The sequence below is a fragment of the Macrotis lagotis genome, chromosome 2, assembly GCF_037893015.1.
Source record: "Macrotis lagotis isolate mMagLag1 chromosome 2, bilby.v1.9.chrom.fasta, whole genome shotgun sequence".
Lineage (NCBI taxonomy): Eukaryota > Metazoa > Chordata > Mammalia > Peramelemorphia > Peramelidae > Macrotis > Macrotis lagotis.
In genome coordinates this window covers 264,735,644-264,763,258 of record NC_133659.1, presented here as the reverse complement: position 1 = coordinate 264,763,258, position 27,615 = coordinate 264,735,644, and the positions used below count along the sequence as shown (strand labels likewise).

Below are 27,615 nucleotides of genomic sequence, written 5' to 3'. Positions count from 1 at the left end.
ACTCCTTGTTTAGATTTACATGCTTGGGATTTTAAACATGAATATTTTCCACCCTGAGTTGCTTATCACACCCCATGTAGAGGAATTCACGATCATTACTGAGAAAAAGAGGGGAATAATATTAACTGTTACAATTGCATTATTTGTGTCTGTGTATATAAAGAAGTGTTGAATAAGGAAAAGAGTGACGCAAAATATACTTAAGAATTATCAGAAAATGTTACTAGGGCATTTAGGGCTCAGAAGAAGACTTTATGAAAATCTTTATCATTTGATTAAATGCATTACAAATTTCTGTAATGAACAGTTTGTGTTAGGGAAGAAAATATAGATTTGAGCAAGAAATTGTATGATTGGCTGTCTTCTCCTCCTGCGATTAGTACATGGTTACATGGTATTATTTCTGTTTTCAGCTTTGTTGTATTTATGATATTGATCCCTTGTTGTTTGCCTCTCATTTTAAAATCTATCTTTGACGTGAATAAGAGTGTGGGTTTCATATTCAAGATGTTAAAAACCAAAGGATGGTTCAAATCCAATGCTAATCATGTTTTTGGTGAATTAATTCAATGACAGGAGAACCTTCCATCTGGAAGATTTAAGAGATGTAGTAGTTTTGTAGTTGGAGTTACTATGCTTGTATCTCTTATAGTTTCATCTGTATCACTTGCCCTGTCTATATCTAATATACAAAATGAAGTTGTTCAAGCACATTATTAAGAGGAACTTAGTAAAAATGTACATTTGGGCTTCTAAAAACAGTCTGATATTGATGAACAATTTTTGCTAATGTTAGAAGGCTTGAAAAAGACAGTAGTTTCTATAGGAGATGAATTGGATATGGTCGAGTTTAGACAAATACTTAGTTGTGAATATCGCTACACACAAATTTGTGTGACCAGGTTAGGAATCACCTTAATGGATTCTTTGGGAATTCTACTATATCTTTTGGTATTGATGATTTGTATAAGTTGGCTAAGCCTCCCAGCAAGACTTAAATCCTGAAAAGACATCCAAAAAAGACAATGGAATGGTTTCAACATCCACCCCTCTGCATTGGACCCAGAGTGTTATAAAATGTGTCTTATATTGATTCTGTTGGTGTTTCTCCTTTGCTATTTACCAAGTTTAATCAAAGTATTTTTCTGTAACCAAAGCTTCTATACATGCTATCAATAAAATTCAGAATCATGTAACCCAGGGTGAATATCAGGCTGGGCAATTGTGAACTTGTTGTATAAACAGAAAAGGGGCAAGTGTTGAGAGCTGCTCAAGCGAGTTTGGGTTAAAAGGTCAGTTGGTGACCCTCGAGTTGAAGGCTCTCCACAGAACTCTGCTGTGATGACAGAACTGTGTCATCCATGGCCTCACTTGTATGATAGCTCTGTGCCTCAACTTATTGACCTGGGTTACATCCTGCTAGGTTATTTCCTGAACTAGTTTTAGAAACATCATTGTTTTATCCTGTGTGCTAATTTTGTGGTTTTCTGCTATAAAGAACTGCTTGATACTATCAATAATCGGCTCTTCTAGTTGTCCTGCTAGAACCCTCACCTGTGTGTACGCATTTCATTTCTCTCTTGAGTCAAACTAATCCTCCTGTTGGTTGGGGGAGGGGGTCCTATTAGAAAATTACTAGTCACATCCTTTGCTCATTTATCAATAAGATAATGACTTATAGTCTAAAAATTTGACACCATTTTTTATATATCCTTAGAAATAAGTCCTTTATCAGAAACACTAGTTCTGAACATTCTTTCCCAACTTTGTACATTACTTCTAACCTTAAATGTATTGGTTTTATTTGTGCAAATATTTTTTAATGTAGTCTTTGGTCATAAACATCTCCTAATTGTCTTATGGTGTCCAAATAATGTCCAGATTCTCTTAGACCTGATCTTGGTAGTGACTGTGAGATACTTGTTGATGCCTGATTTTTACCATACTAGTTTCAAGTTTTCATAGCAGTTTTTGCCAAATGGTGAGTATTAGTCTAGAAACTGAAGACTTTGGATTTATTAACAGTAGATAACTAGTTTATTTACTACTGTTTTTTGTTACCTAGTAGACTGGTCCACTTCTCTATCTCTAAGCCAGTTTCAGACAGTTTTTGATAACTACCACTTTTTTATACAGTTTTGGATCAGGTACCTCTAGGCCATCTTCATATGAATGTTTATTTTTCATAAATTTTCTTGATATTCTTGATATGCTTATCATTTTGAGGAACACTTCATTTATTCCAATACTGTCCAATTGTTTTAATAGAAATGGGTGCTATATTTTGCCAAAAGTTTTTTAAGCATCCTCTGAGATAATTATATACTGTCTGTTTATTTTGTTATCAAAACTATTCTGATTATTTTCCTAATATTGAATGATCTCTGCATACCTGGTATGAATCCTGAAACTTGCTGGCATCTGCTAAAATTGTTTTTAAAATTTTTGAATCAATATTCATTAAGGAGATTGCTCTATAATTTTGTTTTGGCTATGCCTAATTTAGGTAGCAGCACTGTGTTGGTTCATACACAAAATTTGGCAGACTCCACCTATTCTTTCAAATCATTTATATACAATTGGAATTCATTGTTCTTTAGATGTTTTATAAAATGCAGTTGTAAATCCATCAGACCCTGGAGGTTTTTTTCAAAGACAGTTCATTGATGGCTCATTCAATTTCTTTTTTTTCTTTTTGAAATAGGATGATTGAAGAATTTTATTTCCTCTGCCATTAATCTCAGCAGATTACATTTTGGAAAATATTCATTTCACTTGTATTGTCAGATTTGTTGGCATACAATTAGGTAAAATACCTCTGAATTATTACATTATAGCTTGCTCCTCATTGATGATAAGATCACTTTTCATTTTTTATACTGGTGATTTGACTTTCTTTCAGATTAGCAAAGTTTTATTAAAAAACAACTCAGTTTTACTTATTAGTGCAATAGTTTTCTTACTTTCATTGTTGGCATAATTATTTCTATAAACTGTTCTTTGCCCCACTCATTCTTTAATATTAGCTTGCTTAGTCTTCAATTAATTAATTTTATTTTTATTTATTTTATTTTATTGCTATTTATTTTATTACTAAATTTATCTGTTTGTGAGAGAAGGACTTTGAGGTCCCCCACTAAAGATAGTTTTGCTGTCTTTGTCTTGTTATAACTCCTTTAGCTTCTCTACTAAGATATCACTTGGTGAAAAATATTGATATTTTTTCATTGACTCAGGACACTTTTACAAAGATATAGTTTCCTTTCTTATCCTTTTCAATGAGATCTATTTTTGCTTTTGCTTTGTCTAAGTATGTATTTGGTATTTCTGCCTTTGTTTTTACTTCAGCTGAAGCATAAATATTCTGCTCCATCCTTCTGCCTTTATCCTTGTATATATTTCTCTTCTTTGAATGTGTTTCTTTCAAGCAATATATATATATATGCATCTGGTTTTTAATCCATCTACTATCTGTTTCTGTTTTGGGGACAGTTCAGTCCATTTTCCCTTTGTATATACTTTTCTCTCTTCCCCTTAGCTCTTTTGTTCCCACACCCTCTACTGTCAATGTATACCCCTTTCAACAGTCTTGATATAAGTGCAATTCTCAAGGGTTAGAAGCATCATCACATCATAATCCTCTTTCCTGCTTTCCAGGTACACTCCTTACAATTATTTCAACAGAAACTACAATGCTAAAGCAATAAAAGTTTGATTACAACAAGTCAATTTAGACCCACACCTTCTTTCCAAATAAGCTCCATTCTACAGTTCAAATAGAAATATAACCCTGAAGAATTAAAAATTTGGTCACCTCACAGTCAGTGAATACCCCACACCCTCTAAATATGTTCCCTTCAGATACTGGACTTATTATATACCTCCTGTATATAGATTGCTGTACTAGGTGTTGAGAGGAAAAAAAACAAGATTCAATAAAACACAGTTCCAGACCTCAGGGTTTTAGGAATTGGGAGGCAGATTTGCTACTAATTCAGATAACTATAATTCTATATTATCCCGAAGTTCATAAGGGAGATGCAAAGTATTTACAAAAGAGAGAAAACATTGAAGTTCACTGAGAGAAAAAAAGTATTGATTGAGCTGGATCCTAAGGTAAGGATGGATAGTAAGAGTGGTTCAAAATGTGCTATCCAATAAATCATGAATAGTGTGAGCAGAGTGTGGCCAGGAAAGAAACAGGACATATATATATATACATATATATGTGTATATATATATATATATATATGGGAATGGATGCAATGGAAATATACCTTTTGAGGCAAGTTGTCTATGATGAGATGAAGATGGGAGGTACCATTTGAGAGGGATTAGAGAGCTAAACTTAGTTTGAATGCTATTTGGTAGGCAATAGTCATTATGGGACTAGAACCAATAGTCCCATGTTAAGAGAACTATGTAGATTCATGCATACTAGAACTCAGATGAAATTCACCTTACTGTTTTCAAAAGGTAGAACTTTAGTTGAGACTTGAAGGAAATAAGAGAAGTATTTTTTTTCCTGTTTTGAAATAGATAGTTTTATTTCATAAATATTACTCCTTATCTCTATATTGGTGCATATCCAAAAAGAACAATTATCCCAGGTTGGTTTTGCTCATTTTTTTCCATTGCTTCATTTCTGTTTCTCTTCAGTATAGGCTGGGAAAAGAAGTGCCAAGGAAGGAATGTTAACAAATATCTCAAAGGTTGTCATGTGTAAAGTGGCACATTTGGCTCCTTCAAATCATCATCATTCCTCTGCCCATGAAGGAGCTTTTCCAAATCAAATATTGATTTTTCCTCTTAAAAGGCATTTTCTTAGATAAACTTTACACAAAATAAAAAAATTAGTTTTAAAATTGTATAGTATTTAAAAAGAGTTTCCTTCCTGGCTACATTTTTTCAGATTTCTCAGAACAATCAACATGAAAGGGAACTTAACTAGTTATCAACCAAACTTTCATGACATTCAGGTTTCAGTGTGAAGAGAAAATTCACTATCACAAAATCAGAAATTGTTTAGAAATGGAATAATTACTTTTTTCCAGAAAGCACATCTTAAAGTGAATGTGGTGTAAAATGAAATCCTTACCTGTCAGTAGCTGTCACTTCCAATTCTTCAGAAAACAGTGGAAGCTATTAAAAAAAACAAGAGGTGAGCCTATCTTTATTAAACAACTATATAATACAAAATGTGATCAAAAGAGGCTGATTATTTATCACATCTGAGTTAAATATATGTGTGTGTATTAGATATATTTTGAAACATTTGCTAAAAATTATGAACAAATTATGAGCTCAAAATTATGTAATTGTGAAGAATTATTAAGTGTCAATTGTAAAGGAGGAGTTTTGGAGATTTTTCTCCTTTCTACAGATTCCTTAATGCAGAGAGACCAAAGCCATTGAGAGATTCATACCATTTTATTGTTGTTGCAAACCACAAGGCTCAAGTCCACACATAAATTATCACAATCCCACTTGCCTACTCATTCACCTTTTCCAATCCACATCTTTCCTGACATCTCTAACATTTGCTTTTCCACATATCCCAAATCCACTAAGTCTGTCCACTGTCCTGGGCACTTATAGGGGCCTAGAACAAAGCCAGGATCAGGCCAAATTTGAGGGTTATGTAAGTATCATAAGTAAGTATCATAAGTAAAAACAATGTTATGTAACTGGGACAACATCTGATCAAGTTGGCCAACTTTAAGTATGGGAAATTCATATACACATCCGGGACAAATTCCTTGCATTATGACCAGAAATTTTAGCCAAAAAATATCCTTCTACTTCAGTGTTTGGCTTAACAAATGTTCTCTAAATGAGCCCAAATCAACTTTCTAAATGAGTTTTTGAGTTCATTTCTTATTCAAATTTTCACAAGATTTCACAAGATCCAGCAATTTTTACTATTAAAAAGCACCATAGTGGGGTGGCTAGATGGTGTAGTAGATAAAGCACCAGCCTTGGAGTCAGGAGTACCTGGGTTCAAATCTGGTCTCAGACACTTAATAATTACCTAGCTGTGTGGCCTTGGGCAAGCCACTTAACCCTGTTTGCCTTGCAAAAAAGAAAACCTAAAAAAAATAGCACCATAGGTTGTAGAACATTATATTCTGAAGAGTAATAGAGCTGGATTTACCTCCAAGAATAACTAACCCAGCAAAGTTGAAATACTGAATGAAAAGAAAATGGATTTCACAACTGTAAGATTTTCAAGTATTTGTAGCAAAAAGATCAGAATTTTGTGGAAAATTTGATATAAAAGATCTAGAAAAATATAAGGAAAACAATGATCAAGTAAAAGGTATTCATTGTGGTCAATTTTATTCTATTATAAAAATGGGGCTTGAATGGAAGAACTAATAGAGAGAAAGCATGTGGGGTGGAAGGTTGGTATTGTTAGAACATTTTTCGCTTGAAAAGGAAATCAGGTGTACATCTGGAAGGGTGTAGAAGTCTTCTGAACATGTTAGAGAGGTGAGAAACATGAAAAACAGGGTTGGGAAGGGAATTTTACAAGACCATAGTTTGGGATTTGGGAAGCTAGAGGGAGAGTATAGGTGATCTTGGAGGTATCTAAAGATTCTGATTTGAATGGGTGGTGGGAGAAAATGGGGAGGAGACTTTTGGAAGCTTGTGTAGGATAAGGAGTGGAAAGGTGAGGGGAGAAGATAAGATAACAGAAACAGGGAAATTGACAAATAGTGATCCTAACTTTGAATGTCAATGGGATGTTTACAACAGTTCTCTGTGGTAGCTAAGAACTGGAAATTTCAGGGATTCCCATTAGTTGGGAAATAATTATAAAAGTTGTGTTGTAGGATTGTGATGAATACTATTATACTTTATGAAATGATGAGCTCAGTTATGTTATAAAGACATATAAAGACTTGAATTAAATGGAAAGGTGGGAAGTGAACAGAACCTAGAGTATATTTTATCTAGTAATAGCAATATAGCTTTAAGAATGACTTTAAGCAGACAGGACTATTTTAAATCACACATTAAAAAGACAGGTTATATGAAGAAAGATATTTTCTGCATCCAAAGAAAAAATTGATTAAAAACGTATGAAAATTCAAGGCAAAGAATTTATATCATTTATTATCTTTAGGTAAGAAGTATGAAAAATTTTACATATATTTTTTTTTTTGTTTCTAGTGGTTGCCATCTCTAGGAATAGTTAGGGGGAAGGAAAAGAAGAAAAAGAAATAAGAAATCTACATAATAACTTTATTACTTATAAAAGCAATGGAAATTGTACATAATAGATTTGCAGTTTTATTGTAATCTTATTACACTCTGTTATGGAAAAGTTTCTTTTATTTCATAAATCTAAAATAAAATACGCAATAGATATAAAAGCAAGAAACAAGAGTAGAAATTGTAGAATTGATATGGTCATGGAGAAGACATTAAAAGTAATGTCAAGAATCAGATCACTGTACCTCAGTGGGAGTTAATGGGAAAAATTGAAATATAAATAACACAAAGGGGACAAGCAAAAAGTACACCACTCCTGTACAAGCAGTTGAATCATTTCTCTTAAGGACAGCCCTGTGAAGCTGAGTACATTGACTGAGTGTCACATTGTGACTAGTTAAGTAGAAACGAAAGTACAGAGGATTATGAACTCCTGGAGAAAGATTACTCTTTACTTTTTTTTTAATAAGGTCAAGTTTTTACACAGTGCCTGGCAGCTAGTTGGCAAGTAAAAAATATTTATAGAACGAATGATTGGATGACCTGCTTCTTTATTTTAGTACTACCTCATTCTATGAGGAAGTTCCAACAGCCTCAAGGACATCGATGATAAACTGTTGGCACTCAGGAACTCGGAAAAGATTCATAAAAACTCTGTGTCCTTAATAGGCATACCCCAAAATAATAATGTATACATTTTTTACCTTGAATTTTCCTAAATTCTGTATTGGTTGTGATAATGATAGCTATATCCATCAACTGTGCTAGGCAAAGGCAATCCCCAAAATCTGGATTTAGAAGTTTTCTAACAATTGTGTTAAAGGACCTGCTTAGGTCATTTTACATGGAATTTGGGAGTCCACTGGATTTTGTGCAATTTCCTGATACAAGGCAATGGAAATAGCAACTGAAAGGAAAATATTGAATGCTTCCCAGAATCGTAAATTCTTTATGGAATTGGGATATGGACATATGTGCCAAAGACATACCAGTTGATTTCCAGAAAAAAGGAGAAGTCATGTCAAATTTTAAATTCTAAAAGAGTGTTTCTATGTTTCCTGTGAACTATGATTCTTTCTTTACAGAATTTCAATTAACAATGAGGGAAGAGTAGCTGGAGAATGATTTACTGAGCACATCTTTGACTATGGGACTGTAATACCTTCCATAACAGGGCTCCTTTTGGCAGAGAGGGCCCAGAAGGGGACATTAGCACCACCCAGATCCCATTGGAGTAGTTCTCAGGTTCCGAGCAATGGTGGGGCCTCGTAGTGGTCAGGTCTTAGAAGAGGTGTCACTGTGGAGATTCCAACAGAGCCTCTAATGCCAACAGTATCAGTCAAACAACATGGACACAGTTGTGCATAACATAATGGGACAGTGTGGCAAGGAGGGGACATACCGGATCCCAATTGTGGCAGGGTTCATAATAAAACTTGACTAGGCACAGTAGGGGAGTATCAAAACCACTTGTCAGCTAGGTGGTGCAGTTGATAAAGCCCTACTCTTGGAGTCAGAAGAACATGAGTTCAAATCCAACCACAAATATTTAATAATTACCTAGCTGAGCGATCTTGGGCCAGTCATTTAACCCCAATGCCTTGCAAAACCCAGAAAAAGAATATCCTAACCATCTTTAAGATTTAATTTCTCATGCAACTAAGGTTCAAGACATAGTCATTGATCTGGTTTCCAGGTGACCTCATTACAAAAATCACCCCCAAAATAAGGATTCCTATTATGGACCTTCCTCAGGATTCATGAGCACATCAGCGTGACTTTCATAGAGACAGGGAAGTTTTACTCAGTGGTATCCATGATATAAACTTATTGACTGTCTTTTCCATGACATTATTAAAGAAACCCCTGTTAGTTAAGTCAGAAATGGTCTGAGTGTATTTCTTTGTTCTACTTCAAAACCCAAAGCTGAAGGGTCAAAACCTCTAACAATTCATGATCTATGTCATAGCAGGATCAGTGAAATAAATTTATCATGTTCAATCTAGAGAAGAGATTTGACATGATAAATATAATAGGTACCTATTTGAAGGGTTGTAACAGGGGCAGCTAGGTGGCACAGTGGATATTCTGGAGTGAGGAGAAACTGAAGGGTTGTCACTTCATTAGGCACATAAATATTTCACAGAGGTAGATATTGGGGGGGGGCAGCTAGGTGGCACAGTGGATAGTGCACCAGCCCTGGAGTCAGGAATATCTGAGTTTAAATCCGGCCTCAGACACTTAATAATTACCTAGCTGTGTGGCCTTGGGCAAGTCACTTAACCCCACTGCTTTGCAAAAAACAACCAAAAAAATGAAAAAAAAAAGAAAGGTAGATATTGGGTCAACATGAGGAAAAGCAATCTAATAATTTGATATGTTCACACTTGGATTTTGCTACTATGGGAAGTATTGGAAAACTTCAATGCAAGTTTTCAAATGGATTTTGCATAACTCATTGCTCTGAATCAATGGTTCAGAAATCAACAAAGAGAAGGGCCTTAGGGGTTATGACCCCTAAGTTCATTCCTTTTATTTTCCAAAAAAGGAAACAAAGGTCCAGAGAGGCTAAGGTCAGGATCACAGAGCTAATATTTGAGAAGGAAATTCTCCTCTATTTCTTCTTATTTTGTGCCCTGACCACATTCTAGCAGGAATTTCAGTTCAAATCAAAGTTTGGCTTTTATGGGCTTCAAAGTTCCTTCCTAGCTGGATTCTTTGCTTTTTTCAAAAGAACTTGCTAAAGAAAAGAAAATTAAAGCTATTATCAAAATGTATACTTATGTCTACTAGTTTATTAGTTTTTTTCTGAAAAGACATTTTAAAGTCCTTTTTAACTTTTTTCTTTATTTCTTTTCATTGACATTCATAAAATAATCCTTAAAATTAGAAATTAGCAGAAAAAAGCAACTTGAGGAAATTATTCACAAATACAGAAAACAGAACAATTGTACTCCTTATGGGATATGATGGTTATTTGTTATTTTGAGTATAGATGTAGGTGCAGAGAGAAAGAGACAGGTGCTAGAAAGAGATTATTTGCTTTTAGACCCAATAATGAACTTGAAGGTTCTCTAGAGTTCATAAACCCTTTCATTTTACCAAAGAAGAAACCAAGACATAGGTGGTTATTGCCCCCAAATCACATATTTAGTGAACAAAATGAAACATGACATCTGATCTTCTGACAGTATTTCCACTATTCTGTTCATTGGATCACTGATCTCCAGAGGTTTTTCATAAAGCATTTCTATCAGTAACCAAAAAATTATTGAGCATAGTCCGCCATATGACTTATACTTAACAACTATGTATAACACAAAAGTACTCCAAAAGAGAAATTTCAAAAGCAGAGTTGAAAATCTTCTCCTAAATCGAAGAGAGAACCACTGTAGTTTGAGTGGGATAATGGGGTAAAGTGGAGTGACATGGTTCTGTGTTTTAAGAAAATTTTATTTCCAACTGTGTAAAGAACAAATTGGAGAGCAAAGAGTTGATGAAGGGACACCAACTTTACGATTGTGTGGGCAAGAAGACATGAGACTTCGAACCAGAGTAGTGGTTGACTGAAGGGAACATATATGAGAGATTGTGGAGGCAGAACTAACAAGATTTGATAACTGGATGAGATAAAGATGTGGGATAAAGGAAAATCAGGGATCAAAGATGATATGAAAATCTGGATGACTAGAAAGAAAATCATGTCTTTGACAGTAAATACGGAAGTTCAGAAGAGTGACAGAATTTGGAAAAAGTAATGTAATGATGTTTTTTCAAACATCATAATGTAGCCAAGCCTATTCATCCTTTGTGATTTGTATCAACTAAAATGTAAAGAGGATGAGGGAAGGTCCTTACTCTCCCCTTATTGACTCAGCAGAGAGTCCTAGGTGATCTTGGAGAAGAATTTTCATGATATTTGTATAAATACTATTTCAGGTACCTGGGAGCCCTGAGGAATTGTTTATAGCTTAGAATGGCGGTTTCTCATCAGATGGGGTAGAAGGATGTGAGGTGTTGGATGATAAAGATAAGTGTGGTTATATGGAAGGAAAGTCTGACAATTGCTTTCTCTGCATAGGTAGAGTTCTCTCTTCCCATCCTCTCATTTATTGATATCCAATATACTACACCAGAGTCCAGTATATTACCATGAAAAATAACAAATATGAATATCTGCAAAAATATAGAAATATCTAGACACATCATGTGAACCAGGGATAAAAATTCAGAATGAAAAGTATTTGTATCTTCTGTAAATTCAAAATCATAAATTTCAGAGAGAATTTTTAATGGTTTACATTCAGTTATGGACACACAATTTGGGCATAGTAAATATTGATATGTTAAAAAAAGATGAATAAAAATGAAAGTAATTTCAAAAATATAATATAATTAACACATCAGCCTAGGTATTGTTGTGAAAAAACAATAATAGAAGTAGGATTAAAATGAAAAATTCTTTTTGCTGCTGAATCACTTGGCTTAGAGAACAAATGTGAAGACTTTGAAGATAGCTTTGTCAATACATAACGGTATGGACATCTGGAATAATGATTGATTTTCTCTTTTTTTTTTTCCTCTGGATTCTCTGTGATTTTTCTTGTTTGATAATAGACATTTCCAGATAGTGGCATCAAGGACACACGTATTTCAGAATAGTTGTGAAATTCTTGTACAGAAAAAAGCCACATAGGCAAAAGGAAATTACACAATGTATTAAAAAGTTCCTGGCAATGCAAATCTGAACATGTCAATAAGGAAATCATTATACAGTTTCTTCACTTTGAAACCACTAACAATTGTTGTCTGAAGAGATTTCTTACAGGTGTATGTTCTTTAGACAAAATTAAAGTTTTGCATACGTATAAATCATAGCAAAAAAAATAAAAACTTTACTATTCTCATTGGGTAGGAAACCAAAGGTAAGACTCTTATACTAAATGAATGAATTAACAAGCAAATTATATGACAACTATATGTCAATCACTTTATCAGCCTCTAAAGATAGAAATCTAAAAGTAGGATTGTCCCTGTGTTTCAGAAGTCTACTTTACACAGGTTGTACTACTTTTCAAATCCGTGAAAACAAAGTTGCAAATCGAATGGATCACTAAAGTAACAGAGCTGAATGTCTATGCTATAAAACTAGCAAAGATAACAATGAAGAAACGGAAAAGTCAGTGTTGGAGGAGCTGGAACAAAGCAGACACATATACAGTTTTTTTTTACTGCTTTTTTATAAACTTAAATATTAAACAGGTAGACCTCTTAAACAACAAATGGAAAGAATATTAAAGAAGAATATAATGGAATGTGATTGTGAAGTAAGAAATGAGAGATGTAAAGGACATAAGGAAACAAGATTTATAGGTACCAATGGAAAATAAAACAAATTGAAGAAGTACCAATACCAATGACTAAATGGAGTCAATGGAATAATTTCTATAAGAAAGTTATACTCTAGGGAACTACAAAATCAATAATAATTGTAAAACTTAGCTAATGAAATATAATTGTTTCACATCTGAGAGATGCACACCTTGTCAAATGGAATTATGTTTTCTTTCTTATATGACAGTTTAATTCTGGATTAATAGAGGGATAGAACTCAGGTAACTATAATTCTATATTATCCCAAAGTTCATAAGGGAGATGCAAAGTATTTACAAAAGAGAGAAAACATTGAGGTTCACTGAGAGAAAAAAATATTTATTGAGTTGGATACTAAGGTAAGGATGGATAGTAAAAGTGTGAGAGAAATGTGCTATTCTACACATCATGAATAGTATCAGCAGAGTGATATTTGGTAGGCAATAGTCATTATGGGACTAGAACCAATAGTCCCGTGTTAAGAGAACTATGTAGATTCATGCATACTAGAACTCAGATGAAATTCACCTTCCTGTTTTCAAATAGATAGTTTTATTTCATAAATATTACTCCTTATCTCTATTGGTGCATATCCAGAAAGATCATTTATCCCAGGTTGGTTTTGCTCATTTTTTTTCCATTGCTTCATTTCTGTCTCTCTGCAAGATAGGCTGGGAAATGAAGTGCTAAGGATGGAATGTTAACCAATATCTCAAAGGTTGTCATGTGTAAATGGGCACATTTGGGTCCTTCAAATCATCATCCTTCCTCTGCACATAAAGGAGTTTTTCCAGAATCAAATATAGCTTTTTCCCCTTAAAAGACACTTTCTTATATAAAGTTTACACAAAATAAAAAAATTGGTTTTAAAATTATAAAGTATTTAATAATAGTTTCTTTCCTGGCTACATTTTTCAAATTTCTCAGAACAATCAACCTGAAAGGGAACTTTCCTAGCTATCAACGAAACTTTCATGATATTCAGGTTTCAGTGTGAAAATTCACTATCATGAAATCAGAAATTGTTTAGAAATGGAATAATTATTTTTTTTCCAGAGAGCACATCTTAAAGTTAATGTGGTAGAAAATGAAATCCTGACCTGTCAGTAGCTGTCATTTCCAACTCTTCAGAAATCAGTGGAAACTACTAAAAAAAAAGAGGTGAGGGTATCTTTATTAGACAACTATATAATGCACAGTGTGACCAAAAGAGGCTGATTATTTATCACATCTTAGTTAAATATGTGTGTGTATTAGATACATTTTGCTAAAAATTATGAACAAATTATGAGCTCAAAATAATGTAATTGTGAAGAATTATTCAGTGTCCATCTCTGGTCCATGACAATCAATTAAAATGAAAAAGTTACCAATCTTAATATACAAATAACACTAAATACAGCTAAAATAACAAAGGGATGATTTATACATCCAGACAAAATAATAACAATTAATTTGAAGAAAAAAAAGATCTAGAATATCATGGGAAATAATTTAAAATGGTAGAAATGAAGCAAAAATAACACATCAGATCTCTTCCTGTATCACAAAATAGAAATTGTGAAGAATATTTAGTACTGGTTGCAAAGCAGAAAAGTAAATGTAAGATTTGATTAAGTAGATAAATAGATGGGCATAAAGATATGGGCAAGGATATAGGTATAGATATGTACATAAACAACCTTAAAAGTATACCAATGGAATAGACAAGGTAAAGATGAATAAAATTAAATGAACTCAAAAGATTTTCTTACTGAAATACCTCAACTATGGGCTGCTGGCACTAAGTTATAAAACACTTCTTTTTCTAGAACAAAAGGTGTTACTCTGCCATTCACAAACTCTTCATGAATTTGTGTGTCATCCTTGATCAGGGGCCACGCTAATCTTTTCTGTATCATTCCAATTTTAGTAAATGTGGTGCCAAAGTGAGCACCATTCACAAACTCTTAAGAGTTCCATTAAGTACATTTCTGTGTCTTATGATCTGCCAGCTCACACCTACTCCAATCTTAAACCTAATTACACAATCCCTAGCTGCATAAATAAAAAGAACTATCCTACTACCTGTTCCCATTCTCTCAGCCTCACCGACCCCAGGAGGACCACTCTCCATTTCCAATCCAACTCTGTCAATTGTTTGCTACTTTTCTCTTGAATTTTCTTTCATTTGATAATTTAGAAGCTTCCCTTCATCTTAGAACTTTCTCTGTCATACTCCAATCATGATCTAGGAGTCACAGAAAAGCCCCAGAAGACAACACATCCTACTGGGTATAACTTCTCATATACTCCCTACACTGTCAGATGGAGGCACAGTCCTTGTTCAGAATTGCCAGTTATAAACCCTCCTCTGCAATCATTTCATAAACCCTCCTCCTGTCAAGGTATATTGATATCTCAGTCTAAATTCTTTTTTTTTTTCATTTTTTTCTTAATTTAGGGCACTGGGGTTATGTGGCTTGCCCAAAGTCACACAGCTAGGCAAATATTAAGTTTCTGAGGCTGGATTGGAACTCAGGTCCTGATTCCAGGGTTGGTGCTCTATCCACTGCACCACCTAGCTGCCCCTGAGGTTTTCTCTTAAGAATTTTAGAACTGATTGTGCAACATGGGATACACTGGCACGGGACCAAACAGCCTGGCATGGCATCATCAATGAGAGTGCTATGCTCTATGAGAAGGGCAAAATTGTAGCAGCTCAAAGGAAATGAGACATATAGAAACTTAGATTACCACCCCAGTTGTTCACATGGATTGTTTGCCCCAACCTGTGGTAGAGCATTTTGAACTCATATTGTACTGATTAGTCATAGTCAGACACACTGTAATTTGTCTCAAACTTAGTGATGCCATTTGGATCTTCTTTGATAATGAAAGATAAGATCCAACCAACCAAGTCGGCAAACTTATCTCCTTGTGAGTTTGCTTAATCTAAGACTCAAGATTTCTATTGGATCCTTCACCTTCCCCCTTTGTCCCACTCAGACCAATAACCTCCAGTGCAAAACTCACTGAAGTCTTACAGAATTGCTGAAGTTAAGGGCATTACCTGTCAGGTGTAGTCAATTAGAGAAGGTGACATCTCTTAGAAATGAGATCAAGATTTCTGGATAGAAATAAGTGTAAAGCAGAAGATTTTGGCCTCAAATTCTGCCAAATACATCAATTGTAAAGGAGGAGTTTTGGAGATTTTTCTCCTTTCTACAGATTCCTTAATGCAGAGAGACCAAAGCCATTGAGAGATTCAAACCATTTTATTGTTGTTGCAAACCACAAGGCTCAAGTCCACACATAAATTATCACAATCCCACTTGTCTACTCTTCACCATTTCCAATCCACATCTTCCCTGACATCTCTCACACCTGCTTTTCCACATATCCCAAATCCACTAAGTCTGTCCACTGTCCTGGGCACTTATAGGGGCCTAGAACAAAGCCAGGACCAGGCCAAATTTGAAGGTTACATAAGTATCATAAGTATAAACAATGCTGTGTAACTGGGACAACATCTAATCAAGTTGGACAACTTTAACTATGGGAAATTCATATTCACATCCAGGACCAATTCCTTGCATTATGACCAGAAATTTTAGCCAAAAAAGATCCTTCTACTTCAGTTTTGGCTCAACAAATATTCTCTAAATGAGCTTTAAGAGTGAGTTTTTGAGTTCATTCATTTCTTATTCTTGTTTGTCTTCATTCTATTGATTTTTCTTCTTCCCTTGTTAGTGAGGCACCATGACACACCATCACACCAAGAATCACCAGCTTGTGATATCTGGCAACAAAAGGCAATAACCCAGTATATCCCAATCTGTTTCTTGAGGGCCTTATCATCAGTTTTACCTTATGAGGAAAGGCCGACTTGAATATTAGTTCATTGAGAGACTGGTTAATATAAATAGGGTTGTACCATCAAGAGACATTAGGATACATAGAGTATCTGTCTTCAAATAACACATGCTAATGCATTTTGGCATGATGGTTGTGCCATGGATCCTCCCTGATACAATAGAAAGTGAAACTAATTCAATTCCAAGAGTTTCTTGCAGTAGACACACCATCACTGTTTCCTATCCATCAGGCCATGGGGTGGAAAAATTCTGGAAAAGACAAGTGAGAAGGATGCCTTGTGCAGCATTTTCCTTTATATAATAAATATAATACTGCAACTCAGGTCACCATTTATTTTGATCCCAAAGGACTAATAAGTATTACTAATAGTTGTACTAGTAGTAGTGGTTGTAGTAGTAGTAGTAGTAGTAGTAGTAGTAGTAGTTGTAGTAGTAGTAGTAGTAACAGTAATAGTAATAGTGGTAGTCCATTGAAATGTTGTTAAAGTTTGCATTGTTAATATCTAATGCCTATGTCTACATCTTTATCTATATCTATATATCTATCTCTCTATCGACTCATTCAAACTTTATAGACCTTACATTTACTTCTCTACATTGTAGTAAACAACAAGGTAGTAATTTTATTTCTATTTCATATTACATTTGAAGGTCTGTTAAATGTTATTCTGGTTTGATTCCTAGAATTTAAAGATTATTTCCCTTGACATACTAGATCATTTTTCCTCTAATTTTGTAATTACTGTGTCCAAATCTACAAAATATCACTTTGCTATTTTGATAGACATTTGTCCTTATCTATACATTAAGACATAATATTTTCATTAAATAAGCATGGCGGGGCAGCTAGGTGGCACAGTGGATAAAGCACCAGCCCTGGAGTCAGGAGTACCTGGTTCAGATCTGGTCTCAGACACTTAATAATTACCTAGCTGTGTGGCCTTGGGCAAGCCACTTAACCCCATTTTCCTTGTGGAAAAAAAACCCTAAAAAAAACCAGATAAGCATGGTACAGGCATGGGCATCGAATAACTCAACAAAGTTAACTCATTCTTTACAGTTAAATTTTTGGAACTGTTAAAAGGAAAATTGTCTATTTGGGTTTTCAATCTGATTCAGGAGACACAACTTAGGCCAAAGAGGATTAAAGGAGTGTATAACAAGTAGGTAAAGGAAGCCACATGTCACTGAAGATCAATAATGGCTTCAAGGTGGGACCAAATGATATTGAGGACTTTGATAATGAGTAAAGACAATTCAGATAGGTCAACATTAATAAAAGTGTTTGGGCACTGTCATTTCAGGTAAATGGAAAAGCTATGGTCTTAGCCTTTTCTAATAGAGCTTTCCCATCACTGATTCACACCTTGGGATTGGGAATGATGAATTACTGCATCAACCTTACTTCTAATAGTAAATACCCCCTTCTCTTCTGATGCTGTCACCCATCCCTAGTGTAAGCCCTTATCACCTGATGTCTGTGCTATTGTAAAATGTTTGTGTTCTTGCCTGGAGTCTCTTCCCAGTCCACCCCACCCTCCCCTCATCTTTCAAATTAATCTCTCCCTATACCTGGGTCTAACCATGTCATCTACTCCACTCTCATTCAATAAACTCCAATATTTCCATATTACTTTTAGCAAAAAGTATAATTTTTTTTTGGCATTCTACTCCCTTTACAACCTGGTTCCTTCCTACATTTTCTACATGTTTTTTTTTTAACACATTAACCCCTCATACACTGGGATCCATTTCGATTTCTGTCTGTTCTTCCTTGAATAAGACACTCTATTTTGAATGGGAATTTTCATCCCCCTCATCTGGAATGTTCATCATATTTATCCCCACCTCCAGGCTTCTTTCAGGCTGCAGATAAAATCTCACCTTCTACAAGATGTTTTTCTTGACATCTATGAAAATATTTGCATTTCCTCTTTTAATTATCTCTCATTGATCTTACATTTAGTGTGTTCATACATATATATTTACATGCTGTCTCCACCACAGACTGTGAGCTCCTGGTTTTGAGCAGCAATTTGCACATTGCCTGATCCTTAGTAGGTACTTGATAAAAGCTTGCTGATGAACATACTAAGACATTGTCAGCAAATCATGAGTTCTCAGGTTGTGAGGTATTGCAATGGATAGAATGCCAAATCTGAAGTTTGAATTTGACCTCAACCACAAAATAACTGTATCACTCTGAGCAAATCACATCATTCAGTTTGCTTCAAAATGGAGCTCATCTATTAAGTGAGGTGGAGAAGGAAATGGCAAACCAGTATCATAGCCCAAAATGCCTGAAAGGGGGTCACCAAGAATCAGACATGGCTGAAGAGATTCCTTCTCAGGTACATTCCAATTAAGAGTTTCCCAATAGTTTCATTCACTTTATATCCCTTTATTTTGTTCATAAGAATACTTTGAAGAACTTTGTGAAATTCATTGCTTAAATCCCTAAACAGAATGTATGTGGTGTTAGCTTAAGCACAAAAATAAATGAACTAAAAATGATGTCAATCAGTATGGATTGTTTTCAAAGAACCCAGGATGAGTTTTAGATATCCATTTTCTTTTCTGAGTGCTCTCTAACCACCATTTAAGTTATATGCTCTAGAATTTGGGAATGAGAATATAAAGCATAAGAAGATTGGAAAAGAAGGAAGAGCAGACAATGAAGAAATCTGAACAGCAAACAGAAGGCAATTAAAAGTTTTAAAACATACATATATATATAAGAGAAAGATAATCGATTGAAAAAAGAAAGATCTTAAAGAAAATAATTGCTTGAAAATTAGATTTTGAGAAGAGAAATTGAATGATGTTATAAAAATGAAAAAGTGATAAAATTAGGAAAAATAGAAGAGAATATGAGACACCTCATTAAAAAAATGGTTGGGGCAACAGATCACAAAGAGACAAATAGAATTAACAGACTAACTAAAAGTCATGGTAAAAATAATCTGGGTGCAATATTATAATAAATTGTTATGGAGAATTACCCCGAAGTTCTAGAACAAGAGGATAAAGCAGAAATAGACAAAATATACATTTCATTACCTAGGTTAATATCCTAGGTAGTAAACTAACAGGAAAGTTATAAGAAAGTTTCAAAACTGCCAGATTAAGGAATAATTATATCATCCAAAATGGCAAAAAGAAAACAAAAAATAAAAAAAAAAAAAACTTAAATACTGTGGAAAAAAATCAAGATTTCACAAGACCCTGCAATTTTTACTATGAAAAAGCACCATAGGACTTAGAATATTATATTTTGAAGAGAAAAGAGCTGGATTTATATCCAAGAATAACTTACCCTGCAAAATTGAATAAAATCCTGAATGAAAAGAAAATGGATTTCACAACTGTAAGATTTTCAGGTATTTGTAGCAAAAAGATCAGAATTTTGTGGAAAATTTGATAAAAAAGATCTAGAAAAAATATAAGGAAAACATCAATGATCAAGTAAAAGTTATTCATTGTGGTCAATGTATTGGTTTATATTATGTATGATATTTTCTTAAAACCATCACCCATATTTAGTTAGTTTGAAAGTATGAACTGAGTTGCACATGATAGGGTGAGTTTAATAATCAAATTGCATAAGAAGGGATAAAAAAGAGAAATTATATTTAAATTCTTTTCTATATTTTTTCTATTATGAAAACGGGGCTTGAATGGAAGAACTAATGCAGAGAAAGCAGGTGGGGTGGAAGGTTGGTATTGTTAGAATGCTTTTTCATCTAGCTTGAAAAGGAAACCCGGTGTACATCTGGAAGGGTGTAGAAGTCTTATGAATATGTTAGAGAAGTGAGAAACCTGAGAAACAGGGCTTGGAAGGAACTTTTACAAGATTGTGTAGTTTGGGGGTTGGGAGGCTAGAGGGAGAGTATAGGTGATCTTGGAGGTATCTAAAGATTCTGATTTGAATGGGTGGTGGGAGAAAATGGGGAGGAGACTTTTGGAAGCTTGTGTGGGATAAGGAGTGGGAAGGTGAGGGGAGAAGATAAGATAACAGAAACAGGGACAAAAGAGAGACTGAGAAAAAATAGCATTGGAGGGAAATTGACAAATAGTGATTATAACTTTGAATGTAAATGGGATGTTTACAACAGTTCTCTGTGGTAGCTAAGAACTGGAAATTTCAGGGATTCCCATTAGTTGGGAAATAATTATGAAAGTTGTGTTGTAGGACTGTGATGAATACTATTATACTTTATGAAACGATGAGCTCAGTGATCTTATAAAGACATATAAAGACTTGAATGAAATGGAAAAGTGTGAAGTGAACAGAACCAAGAGTATATTTTATCTAGTAATAGCAATATAGCTTCAAGAATGACTTTAAGCAGATAAGACTATTTTAAATCACACATTAAAAATACAGGTTATATGAAGAAAGATATTTTCTGCATCCAAAGAAAAAAATTGATTAAAAAAGTATGAAAATTCAAGGCAAAGAATTTTATATCATTTATTATCTTTAGGTAAGATGTATGAAAAATTTTGCATATATATTCTTGTTTGTTTCTCGTGGCTGCCATCTCTAGGACTAGTTAGAGGGAAGGAAAAGAAAAAAAAGGAAAAAGAAATCTACATAATAACTTTATTAATTATAAAAGATGGAAATTGTACATAACAGATTTGCAGTTTTATTGTAATCTTATTACACTCTGTTGTGGAAATCTTTCTTTTATTTCATAAATCTAAAATAAAATACACAATAGATATAAAAGCAAGAAACAAGAGTAGAAATTGTAGAATTGTTATGGTCATGGAAAAGACATTAAAATGTCAAGAATCAGATCACTGAAGCTCAGTGGGAGTTAATGGGAAAAACTGAAATATGAATAACACAAAAGGGACAAACAAAAAGTGTACCACTCCTGTACAAGGAGTTGAATCATTTCTCTGAAGGACAGCCCTGTGAAGCTGAGTACATTGACTGAGTCTTTTTGAGCTTGTGACACTGACTATAGTATATATGAAAAGATGTGTACTTCAACCTTCACAGAGAGAAGCAGCGATTCTAGCCAAAATCCCACATGTAGCCAATTCAGATCCAGATCCTTATTATAATAACTACTTCTCATTATCATGTTCAAGCACCACTAAGGAGTTGGAGCTGTTATCCAAATCCATTCACTACAAATCCTTGTTCTACTGGGTTATTCCTGCACTATAAATCTCCAATAAATTATTTCCTTCTTATTTCCATTATTGTTGTTTAGTTGATCTATAATGACCCATTTGAGGTTTTGTTTTCAGAGATGCTTGAATGGTCTGATATTTGTTTCTCTAGTTCATTTTATAAATGAGGAAACTGAGGTAAAGAGAGTTAAATTATTTGCCCAGGCTCTTAAAGCCAGGAATTGTATAATGACAAATTTGAACTCAGATCTTCTTGATTCCAGAACTCCATTTATTGTACCACTTAAATTTGCACCACTGATTAGTTCCCACTCTCAATTTAACCAGTTAATATTTCCTCAATATTCAGTTAATATCAATTAGTTTTAACACAGCATTTACTGAAAAAATAGTAGCAAACAAATAAGGGCTATTTACTGAAATAATTAAGTAGAAACCAAAGAACAGAGAATTATGAACTCCTCAAGAAAGATTGCCCTTTACTTTTTTTCAATAAGCTCAAATTTCTACACAGTACCTGTCAGCTAGTTGGCAAGTAAAAAATGTTTATAGAACGAATGATTGGACGACCTGCTTCTTCATTTTGGTACTACCTCATTCTATGAGGAACTTCCAACAGCCTCAAGGACATTGATGATAAACTGGGCACTCAGGAACTCCGATCAGAATCACATAAACTCTGTGTCCTTAATAGACATACCCAAAGATAATAAATGATATACATTCTTTACCTTGAATTTATCTAAATTCTGTATTGGTTGTGATAATGATAGATATATCCATCAACTGTGCTAGGCAAAGGCAATTCCCTAAATCTGGGTTTAGAACTTTTCTAACAACTGTGCCAGATGACCTGCTTAAGTCATTTTACGTGCAAGTTAGGAGTCCACTGGATTTTGTGGAATTTCCTGATACAAGGCAAGGGAGATAACAACTGAAAAGAAAATATTAGATGCTTCCCAGAATCCTAAATTCTTTATGGAATTGGGATATGGGCATATGTTCCAAAGACATACCAATTGTTTTCCTGAGGAAAGAAGTCATATCAAATTTTAAATTCTAAAAGAGTTTTTCTATGTTTCCTGGGAACTATGATTCTTTCCTTCCAGACTTTCAATTAAGGATGAGTGAAGAGTCCCTGGAGAATGATTTTCTGAGCAGATCTTTGACTAGGGGACTGCAGTGCCTCCCATAACAGGGCTCCTTTTGGCAGAGAGGGCCCAGAAGGGGACATTAGCACCACCCAGATCCCATTGGAGTAGTTCTCAGGTCCCAGCAATGGCTGGTCCTAGTAGTGGTCAGGTCTTAGAAGAGGAGTCACTGTGGAGATTCCAACAGAGCCTCTAACACCAACAGTATCACTCAAACAACAGGGACACAGATGTGCAAAACATGATGGGACAGGGTGGCAAGGAGGAGACGTACCAGATCCCAATTGTGGCAGGGTTCATAGTAAAATTTGTCCAGGTACAGTAGGGGAGTGTCAAAATCAGTGGTCAGCAACGTGGTGCAGTGGATAAAGCACAGGTCTTGGATTCAGAAGAACATAAGTTCAAATCCAACCACAGATACTTCATCATTACCTAGCTTGGTGACCTTGGGCAAATCATTTAACTCCATTGCCTTGCAAAATCCAAAAATGAAGAATATCTAAAACATCTCTCAAATTTAATTTCTTTTTTCTGTTTTTTTTTTTGTTCTTTTTATTAGGTTTTTGCAAGGCAATGGAATTAAGTGACTTGCCCAAGAGCACACAGCTAGGGAATTATTAAGTGTCTGAGGATGGATTTGAACTCAGAAACTCCCGACTCCAGGGCCAGTGCTCTGTCCACTGTGCCACCTAGTTGCCCCCTTGAATTTAATTTCTCATGCAACTAAGTTTCAATACATAGTCATTGATCTGGTTTCTAGGTGACCTCATTACAAAAATCAACCCCAAAATAAGGATTCCTATGATGGCCCTTCCTCAGGCTTGATGAGCACATCAGCATGACCTTCATAGAGACAGGGAAGTTTTACTCGGTGGTATCCAGGTTATAAACTTATTGACTATCCTTTCCATTACATTACTAAACAAACCCCTGTTAGTTAAGGCAGAAATGGTCTGAGTATATTGCTTTGCTCCACTTCCAAACCCAAAGCTGAAGGGTCAAAACCTCTTCAATCCATGATCTATGTCATAACAGGATCAGTGTAATAAATTTATCATGTTCAATCTAGAGAAGAGATTTGACATGATGAATATAATAGGAACCTTTTAGTATTTGAATGGTTGTCACAGGGGCAGCTAGGTGGCACAGTGGATATTCTGGAGTGAGGAGAAACTGAAGGTTTCTCACTTGATTAGGCACATAAATATTTCAGAAAGGTAGATATTGAAGGGCAGCTAGGTGGCAAAGTGGATAGAGCACTGGCCCTGGAGTCGGGAATACCTGAGTTCAAATCTGGCCTCAGACACTTAATAATTACCTCACTGTGTGGTCTTGGGCAAGTCACTTCACCCCATTGCCTTGCAAACAAAAAATCCAAACAAAATAAAAAAAAAGAAAGGTAGATTGGGTCAAAATGAAGAAAAGCAATCTAATAATTTGATATGTTCACACTTGGATTGTGCTACTGTGGGAAGTATTGGAACACTTCAATGGAAGTTTTCAAATGGATGCTGGATAACTTGCTCTGAATCAATGGTTCATAAGTCAACAAAGAGAAGGGCCTTAGAGGTCATAAGTTCATTCCTTTTATTTTCCAAAAAAGGAAACAAAGGCCCAGAGAGGCTAAGTTCAGGATCACAGAGCTAATATTTGAGAAGGAAATTCTTCTCTATTTCTTCTTATTTTGTGTCCTGACCACATTCTAGCAGGAATTTCAGTTCAAATCAAAGTTTGACTTTTATGGGTTTCAAGGTTCTTCCCTAGCTGGATTCTTTGCTTTTTTTCAAAAGAACAGTCGAAAGAAAAGAAAATTAAAGTAATTATCAACATTTATACTTATGTCTACTAGTTTATTAGTTTTTTTCTGAAAAGATGTTTTAAAGTCCTTTTTTAAACTTTTTTTCTTTACTTCTTTTCATTGACATTCCTAAAATAATCCTTAAAATTTGGAATTAGAAGAAAAAGATACTTAAGGAAATTGTTCACAAATACAGAAAACATAACAATTGTACTCCTTATGGGATGTGATGGTTATTTGTTACTTTGAGAGTAGATGTAGGTGCAGAGAGAAAGAGACAGGTCCTAGAAAGAGATTATTTGCTTTTAGACCCAGTAATGAACTGGAAGGTTCTCTAGAGTTTATAAACCCTTTCATTTTACCAAAGAAGAAACCAAGATATAGGTGGTTATTGCCCCCAAATCACATATTTAGTGAACAAGATGAAACATGAAATCTGATCTTCTGACAGTATTTCCACTATTCTGTTCATTGGATCACTGATCTCCAGAGGTTTTTGATAGAGCATCTCTAGTAGTAAAAAAAAATTATTGAACATAGTCCCCCATATGACTTATCCTTATCAAGTACATATATCACAAATGTACTACGAAAGAGAAATTTCAAAAGCAAAATTGAACATCTCCTAAATCCAAGAGAGAACCACTATCATTTGAGTGGGATAATGGGGTAAAGTGGAGTGTGTTTTAAGAAAATTATGTTTCCAACTGTGTAAAGAACAAATTGGAGAGCAAAGACTCGATGAAGGGAGACTGGCATTACGACTGTGTGGGCAAGAAGACATGATACTTCGAACCAGATTAGTGGTTGACTGAAGGGAACATATATGAGAGTATGTGCAGGCAGAACTAACAGGATTTGGTAACTGGATGAGATACAGATGTGGGATAAAGGAAAAATCAGGGATCAAAGATGATATGAAAACATGGATGACTAGAAAGAAAATCATGTCTTTCACAATAAATAAGGAAGTTCAGAAGAGGGACAGAATTTGGAGAAAGTAATGTACTGATGTTTTACCAAACATCATAATGTATCCAAGCCTATTCATCCATTGTGATTTGTATCAATTAAAATGTAAAGAGGATGAGGGAAAGTCCTTACTTTCCCTTTATTTACTCTGCATAGAGTCCTAGGTGATCTGGGAGAAGAATTTTCATGATACCTGACTAAATAATACTTCAGGTACTTGGGAGCCCTGAGGAATCACTTATAGCTTAGAAAGGAGGTTTCTCAGCAGATGGGGCAGAAGGCTATAAGGTGTTGGATGATAAAGATAAGTGAGGTTATATGGAATAAAAGTCCGACAATTGCTTTCTCTGCATGGGTAGAGTTCTCTCTTCCCATCCTCTCATTTGTTGTTATCCAATATACTACACCAGTGTCCAGTATATTGGCAAGAAAAATAACAAATATGAATATCTGCGAATATACAGAAATATCTAGACACATCATGTGAACCAGGGATAAAAAATCAGAATAAATAAGTATTTTTATCTTTGAAAATGCAAAATCATAAATTTCATAGAGAATTTTTAATGGCTTGCCATTAATGGCTTCACATTTAGTTATGGACATGCAATGGGGGGAGGTAGTAAAAATTGATATGTTGAAAAAAAGGTGAAGAGAATGGAAACTAATTTCAAAAATAAAATTTAATTAACACACCAGCCTAGGTATGGTTGTGAAAAAATAATACCAGAAGTAGGATTAAAATGAAAAATTCTCTTTGCTGCTGAATCACTTGGCTTGGAGAACAAATGTGAAGACTTTGAAGATAGCTTTGGCAATAGATAAGGGTATGGACATCTGGACTAATGGTTGATTTTCTCTTTTCCATGTCACTTCTGGATTTTCCATAATTTTTCTTGTTTGATAGTAGAAATTTCCAGATAGTGGCATCAGGGACACACATATTTCAGAATAATTGTGAAATTCTTGTACAGAAAAAGCCATTTAGGCAAAAGGAAATTAAACAATGTGTTAAAAAATTCCTTCCTGGGAATGCAAATTCTGAACATGTCAATAAGGAAATCATTAAACAGCTTCTTCACTTTGAAACCACTAACAATTGTTGTCTGAAGAAATTTCTTGCAGGTGTATGTTCTTTAGAAAAAATTAAAGTTTTGCATACCTATAAATTATAGCAAAAAAAATAAAAACTTTACAATTCTCACTGGGTAGGAAACCAAAGATAAGACTCTTACACTAAATGAATGAATTAACAAGTAAATTAAAAGACAACAATAATTAAATTTTACAAGGAGCAGGGAAATAGGGATGAATCTCATTGATCCCAAGGATTAAACTTTGCCATAGACCCAAATTCTCAAAAAAGATAATGTACTCATAGGAGAAAATATATTAAACATTCCATACTTTTATTTAACATTAATATCCCTCTCCCCATCCCAGCAGAAATCCATCCTAATTGTTCCTGTATTGCTTCACCACAGATAGCAGTTTTTCTGGAGGAAAGGAACTAAGAAGTCATTCATTCCCCTCTTGCAGGAAGCTTATCACTGAAGCAAACTCCCTAACAAGGATCTACAAGAATCAGGACACACTCAGGGGTGTCTCCTTAGACAATAGAAGCAGGAAGGCCACCTGGGCTCCCTTTCTCTGAATTTCCCCTTCTCCACTTAATTATTCTCAATTAGCTTTTACCAGACCCAGTAATATAATCTTGACCTGATTTTGGCTTATCCAGTATATTAGGAACAACATGACATTGAAATGGGGTACTTGTTCTCTAATCAGCAGTTAATTGAAGAAAAGTTTATTTAGGTCATATCAAAGAAAATTATCCTCAAAAGAAATATTTCATTGATTCTATTGACCAATTTCCCTTTTGTGAGTCATGCTATTACAGTGGTTAAGCTTGAGAGGGTAACTTTTGTTTTAGACCACCAGGAAACTAGGGGAAGAGATCTAAGTGGTCATAACTTCTTACATACAGCCCGACTGTGGCCCAAGACCTTTTCCTCTGTGTCTGAACGTCAATGATGAAGAGTCTCCCATTGCTGGGATTTAGTCCTCTCCCCCCCTTTCTTGTGTGGCTCTGCTC

The 27,615-nt window shown here is 34.7% G+C and overlaps 1 long non-coding RNA gene and 1 other non-coding gene across 2 annotated transcripts in view; both read right to left on the bottom strand.

Annotated features, from left to right (window-relative positions):
- Positions 1–27,615, bottom strand: part of LOC141514932 (uncharacterized) — a 237,193-nt gene that overhangs the window by 25,917 nt on the left and 183,661 nt on the right. The window lies entirely within an intron of this gene.
- Positions 14,421–14,527, bottom strand: LOC141515690 (U6 spliceosomal RNA). The gene has a single exon (XR_012476448.1). It is a non-coding gene; the product is annotated as a U6 spliceosomal RNA (small nuclear RNA).